At 53.8% G+C, this 10,511-nt stretch overlaps 1 protein-coding gene and 1 long non-coding RNA gene across 2 annotated transcripts in view; one reads left to right on the forward strand and one right to left on the reverse strand.

Moving 5' to 3' along the window:
* Positions 1 to 5,192, reverse strand: part of LOC116458938 (uncharacterized) — an 8,215-nt gene extending 3,023 nt beyond the window's left edge. The window contains exon 1 of the long non-coding RNA XR_004245440.2: positions 5,029 to 5,192. This is a non-coding gene — a long non-coding RNA (uncharacterized LOC116458938). The remainder of the gene's footprint in view (positions 1 to 5,028) is intronic.
* The window catches only part of CSDC2 (cold shock domain containing C2), a 15,859-nt gene continuing 10,522 nt past the window's right edge, over positions 5,175 to 10,511 (forward strand). The window contains exon 1 of the mRNA XM_032139076.2: positions 5,175 to 5,507. The gene's annotated coding sequence lies outside the window, so the exon portion shown is untranslated. The remainder of the gene's footprint in view (positions 5,508 to 10,511) is intronic.

Here is a 10,511-nt window from a genome sequence, read left to right on the forward strand (position 1 = left end):
GTGATCTTGGCTCACTGCAACCTCTGCCTCCCGAGTTGAAGCAATTCTCCTGCCTCAGCCTCCTGAGTAGCTGGGACTACAGGCGCCCGCCAATACGCCCGGCTAATTTTTTGTATTTTTAGTAGAGACAGGGTTTCACCATATTGGCCGGGATGGTCTTGATCTCTTGACCTCGTGATCCACCCACCTCGGACTCCCAAAGTGCTGGGATTACAGGTGTGAGCCACCACGCCCAAACCCCTTATTTTTTATTTTTTGTAACTTGTGATTCTACATTTGTCTGTGGATTTTGTATCATCTGTATCATCTCTAGATGAGATGCAAGCTCCATGAACTCAAGGAGTTCACCTGTGTTGTCTGCCGCTGTCTTCCCGGAGCTTTGGCCATCTGGTACACGGTAGGCAGGCAATAAATATTTGCTGAACGTATGAATGAATGCGCAAATGATGTGGTCAGATCTGCAGGAAAAGATCTTCCCTAGCAGAAGGGTGGTAGTCAGATTGGAGGAGACAAGTGGGAGACAAGGAGAGAGGAAGGATCACTCTGATTTACTGAGTCCAGGCTGGAGATGAGTCCCACTGTAGGGGAGATGGGCATCCAGGGGATTGAAAAGACATTTCAAAGACAGTGTGGCATGGCAGGAAGAATAGGAGTGTAATGAAGCCAGAACCTCTGAGTGTGTGTGTGTGTGTGTGTGTGTGTGTGTGTGTGTGTGTGTGTGTGTGTGTGTTTGAAACGGAGTCTTGCTCTGTCGCCAGGCTGGAGTGCAGTGCCGTGATCTTGGCTCGCTGCAACCTCCGCCTCCCGGGTTCAAGCAATTCTCCTGCCTCAGCCTCCTGAATAGCTAAGACTATAGGCACGTGCCACCATGCCCAGCTAGTTTTGTACTTTTAGTAGAGACAGGGTTTCACCATGTTGTCCAGGATGGTCTTGATCTCTTGATCTCGTGATTCTCCCACCTCAGCCTCTCAAAGTGCTGAGATTACAGGCATGAGCCACCGCACCCGGCCGAACCTCTGTGTTTTAATACCAGCTCCATCACCAGCTGTGATGCTCTGTGCCTGAGCATCCTCATCATCTTGTCACATGGCACCAACACCTTAGAGGTGTATGTATCTCAAAGGGATGTGGATTCAATGCCACGTAGGTCCAGGCCTGGCCACCACAGGTGGACTGACCGTCGATAACAGGAGTGAGAATTGTAATTCGGGTGGAATCAGTAGTCGCAGGGGCTATTTGGCTCTAACCCACCTCTTCAGCTTCTCCAAGGCAAGGGAGGCTTTCGAGGAGATGAGCTTTTGAATTCTCAGCTTTTCACAAAAATAGCCTCCATGCCGGAGCCCCTGGTTTCAAGCAGACGATTTCTTTGTTACTCAGCTGCTGGTGGGTGGGTGGGTGGGGCTGCGGCTGCTCTTTTCCTGAATGAACAGCTGTGCCCTCTCATCGCTGGCTCAGGAATAATCGTAACACTGCTTCAGTGCTCGGCCCAGCCTCCTTCATTCACTGCTCTCTGGCTGCCTGGCAGCCCTGGGCACATGTTCAACTGCCCATCGGAGGGGCCAAGAGAAAGGAGACTGGATGGGAAGGGAGGGGTCAGGGCCTTGGCCACAGCAGCCAGGCCTCAGCCTCCTGAGAGCTGGCCTCCGGGACCATGCCTCATGTTCCTCGTTCCCTTCCCTCACCCTGTCCCCTGACACTGCCTCCTTTCTGTTCCTCCACCACCCCAAGCTCATATGCAGCCAAGGGCCTTCCAACCTCCCGAGCTTCTTTCCTCTCTAGGTCCTGACAAGCTGGGTCACGAGGTCACCTGGAGTGAAGAAAAGTCTGCCCAGCCACTCCCCCTCTGCTGGCCAATCAGCTTATAACCCATCCCTCAAACAACGTGGGGGCCCCTGGAAGAAGGGCCAGCCTGGGCATCCACATTCCAGCTCAAGTCCTGATGCCAGTTCTGGTTGGCCAAGCCTGGGCCAGACGTCCTACAGACCAAGAGAGAGGAGAGGTGATTCCCCAGGTGACAACATCAAGTCAGTTCCCAGCAGACAGGATAGTAAGGGTGGCCAGGGAAAACTGCCAGTGTCCACCATGGCTCCAGCGCTTCTGCTGGGAGGGCAGGTTGGTGTGTTTGAAAAACATGGGTCCACTGGGCACGGTAGCTCATGCCTGTAATCCCAGCACTTTGGGAAGCCGAGGTGGGCGGATTGCCTGAGGTCAGGAGTTCGAGACCAGTCTGGCCAACATGGTGAAACCCTGTCTCTACTAAAAATACAAAAAAAGTAGCTGGACGTGGTGGCGTCCTCCTGTAATCCCAGCTACTCAGGAGGCTGAAGCAGGGGAATTGCTTGAACCAGGGGGGTGGAGGTTGCAGTGAGCCTAGATCACACCACTGCACTCCAGCCTGGGCAACAGAGCAAGACTCCGTCTAAAAAAAAGAAAAAAAAGGAAAAAAAAAAACATGGGTCCAGAGATCAGGCCTGGGGCCTCTGCTCCGTCACTCCTCCACTTCGGAGCCGCGTGACTCAGTGGAGCCCCATGAGCTCTCTGAGCCTGCTTCCTCATCCCGCTGAACCCGATAGAGCTGTCAGAAGAAGCAGGCAAGGGGCTGGGCGCAGTGGCTCATGCCTGTAATTCCAGCACTTTGAGAGGCCGTGGCAGGTGGATCACCTGAGGTCAGGAGTGCAAGACCAGCCTGGCCAACATGGTGAAACTTCATCTCCACTAAAAATACAAAAATTAGCCAGATGTGGTGGCACATGCCTGTAGTCCCAGCTACTCAGGAGGCTGAGGCAGGGGAATTGGTTGAACCTGGGAGGCAGAGGTTGCAGTGAGCTGAGATCACACCACTGCACTCCAGCCTGGGCGACAGAGCGAGACTCTGTTTCCAAAAAAAAAAAAAAAAAAGAAGAAGAAGAAGAAGAAGCAGGCAAGGGGATGCCTGTGAGGGCCCTTTGAAAGATATTATTGCTGGGCCGAGCACGGTGGCTCACGCCTGTAATCCCAGCACTTTGGGAGGCCAAGGCGGGCGAATCACGAGGTCAGGAGATCGAGACCATCCTGGCTAACATGGTGAAACCCCGTCTCTACTAAAAATACAAAAAATTAGCCGGGCGTGGTTGCAGGCACCTGTAGTCCCAGCTACTCGGGAGGCTGAGGCAGGAGAATGGCCGGAACCCGGGAAGCGGAGCTTGCAGTGAGCTGAGATCTCACCCCTGCACTCCAGCCTGGGCGACAGAGTGAGACTCCGTCTCAAAAAAAAAAAAAAAAAAGAAACATATTATTGCTGGAGGAGAGGAAGGCAAAGAAGAAAGAAGAGACGATGTTATCCCAGCACTTTGGGAGGCCAAGGCAGGAGGATCGCTTGAGGCCAGGAGTTTGAGACTAGCCTGGGCAACATAGTGAGACCCCATCTCTATAAAAATTTTTTGAAAATTTAGCCAGGCATGGTGGTGCACCCCTGTAGTCCCAGCTACTCATGAGGCTGAGGCGGGAGGATCATTTGAGCCCAGGAGTTGGAAGCTGCAGTGAACTGTGATTGCACCACTGCATTCCAGCCTGGGTAACAAAGCAAGTCCCTGTTTCAAAAAAGAAAAAAATAAATAAATAAAAAGGAAGAAAGAGAGGAGAATTTAAAGGGGAAGGGAGGCTTCTCTGGGTAGAGTTCTCAGGTGGGGGTGTGCAATAAAATCAGAACCCTGGCCGGGCGTGGTGGCTCACATCTGTAATCCCAGCACTTTGGGAGGCTGAGGTGGATGGATCACGAGGTCGGGAGATCGAGACCATTCTGGCTAACATGGTGAAACCCTGTCTCTACTAAAAATATAAAAAAATTAGCTGGGTGTGGTGGTGTGTGCCTGTAGTCCCAGCTACTCAGGAGGCTGAGGCAGGAGAATCGCTTGAACCTGGGAAGCAGAGGTTGCAGCGAGCTGAGATCAAGCCACTGCCCTCCAGCCTGGGCGACAGAGCAAAACTCTCTAAAAATAATAATAATAATAATTCAGAACCTCCCCAGGTAATCACAGGTAGCATTTCTCAACAGTCTCTCTTGCAGAACCAGAAACCCAGACTGTCTGAGCCTGATTGTCCTGAGAGGTTCTGGAAGGGCAGGGGTGTGTGGTGACATTGGGTGCTCCTGGGTTCCAGTACCTCTCTAACCAGTTGGAAGAATATAGGCAAGTCAAGTCCTTCCTCCTCCCTGAGCCTCTAATTCCTCACCAGTAAAGTAGGGATGACAAAAATAAATTATTAAATTGTTGTGAGGTTGATTTCAATGAGAGCAAAGCTTGCTGCCTGACACAGAGCAAGCCCTTGTAGCGTCTTAGCTATTTGTATTAGTTACTTGTATTTTTCTCTGTGGTTTCCCTTTTAACTCCCACCTCCTTTCTATTTTAAAAAGACTCCTTTTGAAAATGCCAGCCTGCCTCAGTAGTACCAGGAGACACCAGGGAAAGGCTTCCTTCTTTCCAAGCTGAGGCTGAGAAGGAACGGGAAGAAGGAAGAGAAGCCCCTTTGTGGAGGCCTCCTTCAGCCGGCCCTGGGTTTAGGAACATCACACACTCAACCTCCAAAGGCACTCAGGGGCTGGCCCGAGGTCACAAGCTTGACAGCGTGGGCACTTCAAAGCCAGGGCGTGTGGTGTAGAACAGGCTGGCTGCCTGAATTCAATCAGCCCTCTCTACTTCTCTACTCAGAGCCTCCCAGGCTGTGGGGTGTGCACCTGTGCACCTTTAAGCTGATCACTTCCTTGGGGTCCTCGTCAACTCAATTCCATGGAAATATTACAAGGAGTAGACAGAGATGAGCCGTGTCAGTGTCTGTACTAGCAGAGGGCAGGACCACTGAGCGTCTGGAGGGGAGACGAGTGTCTGGGTGTCCCTGGGAACCTGGCTTGTCTCGACCCCTCTGGGGGGCTCCTCTTGGCTCTGACCTCCATTCTCTCAGACTCACCCCCACTCATGCCCACCCACCCCAAGGGGCCCCCCAATGTGCACTCACACACTCACACTCAAACTCACCACCCCACTTGCTAATTACCAGGAACGTGGCGCTGTCTCATGTTCTTCCTCCCCTGCATTCCTCAGCAGCTGCCCTCACTGGGCAGGGCAAATTATACCGTGGCCCAGCCATAAAAGCCACTTTCCAAAAAAAGAAGCTTTAAGGCCCCCGAGAGACGCAGCTGAGCCTCTCACCTGGCAGTGCCTGACTCAGGAGGTGATGTCTGGGCCATGAGCCATAGAGCCTGGTGTCCCTTTAAGCAGGGAGTACAAATTCTCATCCCTCCCTCCTGCTCTCCCTGACGTCAGCTGGAAGGCGTGTGAGTGAGTGAGGGGCCGAGGTACTGCCTGCGCGAGCAGACACAGACACACACACACACACACACACACACACACACACACACACACACACACACACATCTTCCAGACCCATCCCCTGCCTGCCAGCTCCACGAGCCAGAGAGAGACAGAGCGCGGACGCCGCAGGAGGCAGTGCCTGGACCCCGCTGCCCAGGAGAGGTGAGGGGCTAGATGGGGCCTGAGGACACTGTGCTAGAAACTGTGGCTTTGGCCAGGCCGAAGGAGAGAGTTACAACGTGAAGGTGGGGGCTGGATCAGCCCAGTTCAGCTTACAGATAGGGTGTTGGGGGTATAGAGGATACCACCTGTCTCTCCCTCCCTCCTTCTCTCCCCGTGACCCCCAAATGAGGTGAGGCCGTGTGGCTCCCGTGGGAGCATGTCTGTGTCTGTGTCTGTGTCTGTGTCTGGGACCTGCGTCTGGCTCAGGAGGCAGAGAGCAGCAGATACCTGCCAAGCCGCAGCCTCCTGTCTGGGAAGCAGCGGGAGAGAGGACCGCCTTGACCAGAGAAACCCCAGTGCCGCTTCCAGATGCTGAAAGCAGAGTGCAGCAGGGACCCTCGCTGGTCCTTCCCCTGGAATGTCGGGCTGGGAAGGGACCGGCTGGGAAAGGCAGACAGTTGGACCTGGAGCAGCTGTCTTATCCTGACTCTATTTTTTCCCCAGTGTGATGGGGATAATTGTGTTAGTTGGCTTGGAGAGGTGGCTCCGTGTGGTTATTCTCTTCCCCCAGGTACCACCCCACCCCGAGCCCTTGCTTCTTGCCTGCCTGCTGGTCTGCTCTGACCTCCACCCTTGCCAGGGCACAGCCCCCGGAGGGCAGGGGTGATAAGCCAGGGCCTGCTAGGCCTCCTCTGTCATGGGATACCGGGACTTAGGGTGGCCTTGGCTGGTGCCAAGCCCATGAATGGCCTGACCCTGGCACAAGGAGTCCAGGTGGAGATAAGGGGTGACGCTGGTACCCACAAGGAGACAGCAGGTTCCTGCCAAGCTGCCAGCCTGCAGGCTCTTCCCAGGGAGATGGGAGGGGGACACAGAGTGAGAACAATAATAAATACAGAGTGTGAACTGCTGCATCCACTGGGGCTGGGGGAGGGGAGGAGGAAGTGTGCCCAGCGGGGGGTGGGCAACCTCTCTGAGAGCCTGGCATCATGCCGCCTGGCTGTGATCCGGCAGGGGCCTCTCCCTGGGAAAGGGGGTCTCCAGCTTTCTGGGGGATGGGGAACTGGTTTCCCAAACCTGACTCCATCCCAGAGTCCTCTGGGCCCTCCAAATTCTGAATGTTTCCTCCTCCCAGCTTTGCCCCACCCCCCCATTTCCTTGAAGTCTTCTACAAAAATGTCTGTTTTCCGTGTCTGCCCATCTTGACCCATCCTCACCCCCTTCGGAAAAAAAAATAGACAGGTATAGACAGGAACTGCCTGCCCAGTGTCCTGGGAAAGGCCAGAGGACAGTTTTGGCCACAGATGGCTCTCCCAGGCTTGGAGAGACATGGCTAGGCAATGTTCGTGGATGCGCAGGGGGATTCCCTGAGGGGGACCTGGGGACACTCTTGGATGGCTGGTGGGGAAGGGACACCTGCCAGCCAGTCTGGAGTAGAGCCCCCTAAGGGGTAGAGGGCACTTAGGACCTGGCTGAGCCAGTCATGTCCACGGTCACAACTGGGGCAGCCAGGACCCAGAGCCCTGTAGGAATGGGGCTTGGGGCAGTTCAGACCTTTGTCCATGCTGAGCAGCAAAATGGGAGGCTAAAAGTAGTAGGGAGCTCTTCTGCCCCACGGCCAGCAAAATGACACTTCTGGGCTGGGGGGCTGGCATGGCACACCAGAAAGCTTTGGGGTTACACCGATTGGAGTTCAAGTTCAGATGCTGTATGTATGACTTTGACCAGTCTATTCGTCTCTCTAGGGGGTCTCAAAATGGGAAAGTGACTTGCCTAGGGTCGCACAGCCAAGCAGAGGTGGGACTGGGGTGCGAACTTGGCTCTCCCAGTGCCGTCCTGGTTTCCCCACCACCACCCAAGCCACAGAAGCCCAAAGGCCTTAACCACAGCAGTTCCCCAGGGCAACCTGGGTATGTGACAAGGAGGACTACAGGGTCTCTTAAATAATTAAGATCAAGTATTGGCTGGGGCAGCCCCCATGCCCAGATGCAGGCACACAGGCTGTGTGGGGGAAGGAACCAGGTTTAATCAGGTCACCTCAGGCTGCAAGAGCAGCTCAGGCACTGATGTATTTTAAGGAGCATCTGGGAGACTGGGGGAGGGGGAGGAGCCAGGGAAGTGTCACCTCCTGCCTGGGGGTCGTGAGTTTGTTTTCTCACCCTCCCAGGGCCCACCATGCACAAGCTCCCGATGTTCGGGAAGCCCTTCCAGCGTCATCCTTGTGTTCCCCGTCCTTTCTATTTTTAAACCACCGTACCCATTCCTCCCATCTGCTCCCCTGTGATGGGGGCTTGGGGCTGGGACATTTTTATTGGGGGAGTTGTTTTTAAGCTTAGCAGAGTTGGTGAGTGACTCACCCAAGGTCATGGTCTGAGTCAGCGCAAAGCCAGAAATAAAAGCCCGAGTCCTGGCTCCCCAGGAATTCCACACCCGACTCCTCCTTCTCCAGGGGAGGGTGGGCGCCGCCCTCAAGGAATGGCTGGTCTTCACCTCCCCAGACATCTCCAGAGGGCAGATATGCTGCACCTGACCTGCTGTGAGAGCTCAGTGAGGCTCTTCACCTCTTTGAGCCTCAGTTTACTCTTCAGAAGAATGGGTGTACTAAGCCAGGCGCGGTGGCTCATGCCTGTAATCCCAGCACTTTGGGAGGCTGAGGCGGGCGGATCACGAGGTCGGGAGATCAAGACTATCCTGGCTAACACGGTGAAACCCCGCCTCTACTAAAAGTACAAAAAAAAAAAAAAATTAGCTGTGCGTGGTGGTGGGCGCCTGTAGTCCCAGCTACTGGGGAGGCTGAGGCAGGAGAATGGCGTGAACCCAGGAGGCGGAGCTTGCAGTGAGCTGAGATGGCGCCACTGCACTCTAGCCTGGGCGACAGAGCAAGACTCCGTCTCAATTAAAAAAATAAATAAATAAATAAATAAGAAGAATGGGTGTACTAATGGTAGTTACTGCATGGGGTTCTTGTGAGGATGAAATGAAAAAATGGGACAAAGGGCTTGGCACATGGTCAGTCTCGATAGATCACTAGATGGTGGCTGAGGCTCACATCAGGACTTCCCATGCTGCTTTTTAAAAATTATTATTACTTTTGAGACGGAGTCTTGCTCTGTCGCCCAGGCTGGAGTGCAGTGGCGCGATCTCGGCTCACTGCAAGCTCCGCCTCCCGGGTTCAGGCCATTCTCCTGCCTCAGGCCTCCCCAGTAACTGGGACTACAGATGCCTGCCACCACACCCGGCTAATTTTTCGTATTTTTAGTAGAGACAGGGTTTCACCGTGTTAGCCAGGATGGTCTCAATCTCCTGACCTCGTGATTCGCCTGCCTTGGCCTCCCAAAGTGCTGAGATTACAGGCGTGAGCCACCACTCCTGGTCCCCATGCTGCATTTTAATAATCTGTGTCTGTTCCCCTCACTGGACTGGGGTGCTCTAAGGACAGCTGTCGCCCTCACGTTTGTTGTTCCGGTGCCTGCACTCAGTGTGATTTCATTTACATATGGGTTTTTGAAAACCTCAGAGGAGAATTGGCCTGACCTTCATTAGTCATCTGGACCAACGATGATTCACATAGCTGAAGAGAAAGGTGAGGTCCAGAGAGGAGCAGGTGCCTGCCCCAGGTCACACAGCACTGGGTGGCTGACCAGGCTGCCTTTCCCTGATCCGCTCAGACTGAGAGGACTCATGGTCAAGAGAAGACCATACGGTCAGGCGCAGTGGCTCACACTTGTAATACCAGCACTTTGGGAGGCCAAGGGGGTTGATCACCTGATGTCAGGAGTTCAAGATCAGCTGGCCAACATGGTGAAACTCTGTCTCTACTAAAAATACAAAAATTAGCTGCGCATGGTGGCTAGCGCCTGTGATCCCAGCTACTTGGGAGACTGAGGCAGGAGAATCACTTGAACCTGGGAGGCAGAGGTTTCAGTGAGCAGAGATCGCGCCACTGCACTCCAGCCTGGGAGACAGAGTGAGACTCAAAAAAAAAAGATGGGTGCGGTGGCTAATGCCTGTAATCCCAGCACTTTGGGAGGCTGAGGCGGGTGGATCACAAGGTCAGGAGTTCAAGATCAGCCTGGCCAACATGGTGAAACCCCATCTCTACTAAAAATACAAAAATTAGTCGGGTGTGGTGGTACATGCCTGTAATCCCAGCTACTCAGAAGGCTAAGGAAGGACAATTGGACAATTGCTTGAACCCGGGAGGTGGACGTTGCAGTGAGCCGAGATCATGCCACTGCACTCCAGCCTGGGTGACGGAGTAAGATTCCATCTCAAAAAAAAAAAAAAAAAAAAAAGAGGACTATGGCCAGGCACAGTGACTCACACTGTAATCCTAGCACTTAGGGACACTGAGGCTGCAGTGAGCCATGATGGTGCTACTGCTACTGCACTCCAGCCTGGGTGACAAAGTGATACCCTGTCTCAAAAAATTAAAAAATAAGAGAGGACCATGACAACCATTTCCTGCCCCATTCTTCATCCTTTTGGGGGAGCTGAGAATTGGAGCACAGCCCCAGCATGGGCTGTGGTTCATCTGCCAAGAAGGCTGAGTCACCACCCAGAGTGCCCCATGACACCGCGTCCAGCCTCAGGTTATCTCCAAACAGCCTGACATTTGTGTTTACTTCTAGGCCCCTTTGTCTGCAGAGTCAGTCATTTGGGGTCTGACCTTCTGCAGGGAAATGAAGATGAGCTTGGCTCAGAGCCCACACTCAGGGCCGGGGGCCAGGGGGATGCACATTTGCCAGAAGGCCTTTGACACAGCTCTGTGACTCCTCCCGACAACCTGGGTAGGATGTTATGATCAGCCCCACTTGACAGATGAGGGAACTGAGGCACAAAAAGGGAGAGTTGGCCGGGCACAGTGGCTCATGCCTGAAATCCCAGCACTTTGGGAGGCCAAGGCGGGTGGATCACCTGCAGTCAGGAGTTCGAGACCAGCCTGGCCAACATGGTGAAACTCCATCTCTGATTAAAAAAAAAAAAAAGAAAAGGCTGGGCACA

This window comes from Hylobates moloch, unplaced genomic scaffold (genome assembly GCF_009828535.3).
Source record: "Hylobates moloch isolate HMO894 unplaced genomic scaffold, HMol_V3 SCAFFOLD_19, whole genome shotgun sequence".
In the NCBI taxonomy this organism is placed as follows: Eukaryota; Metazoa; Chordata; class Mammalia; order Primates; family Hylobatidae; genus Hylobates; species Hylobates moloch.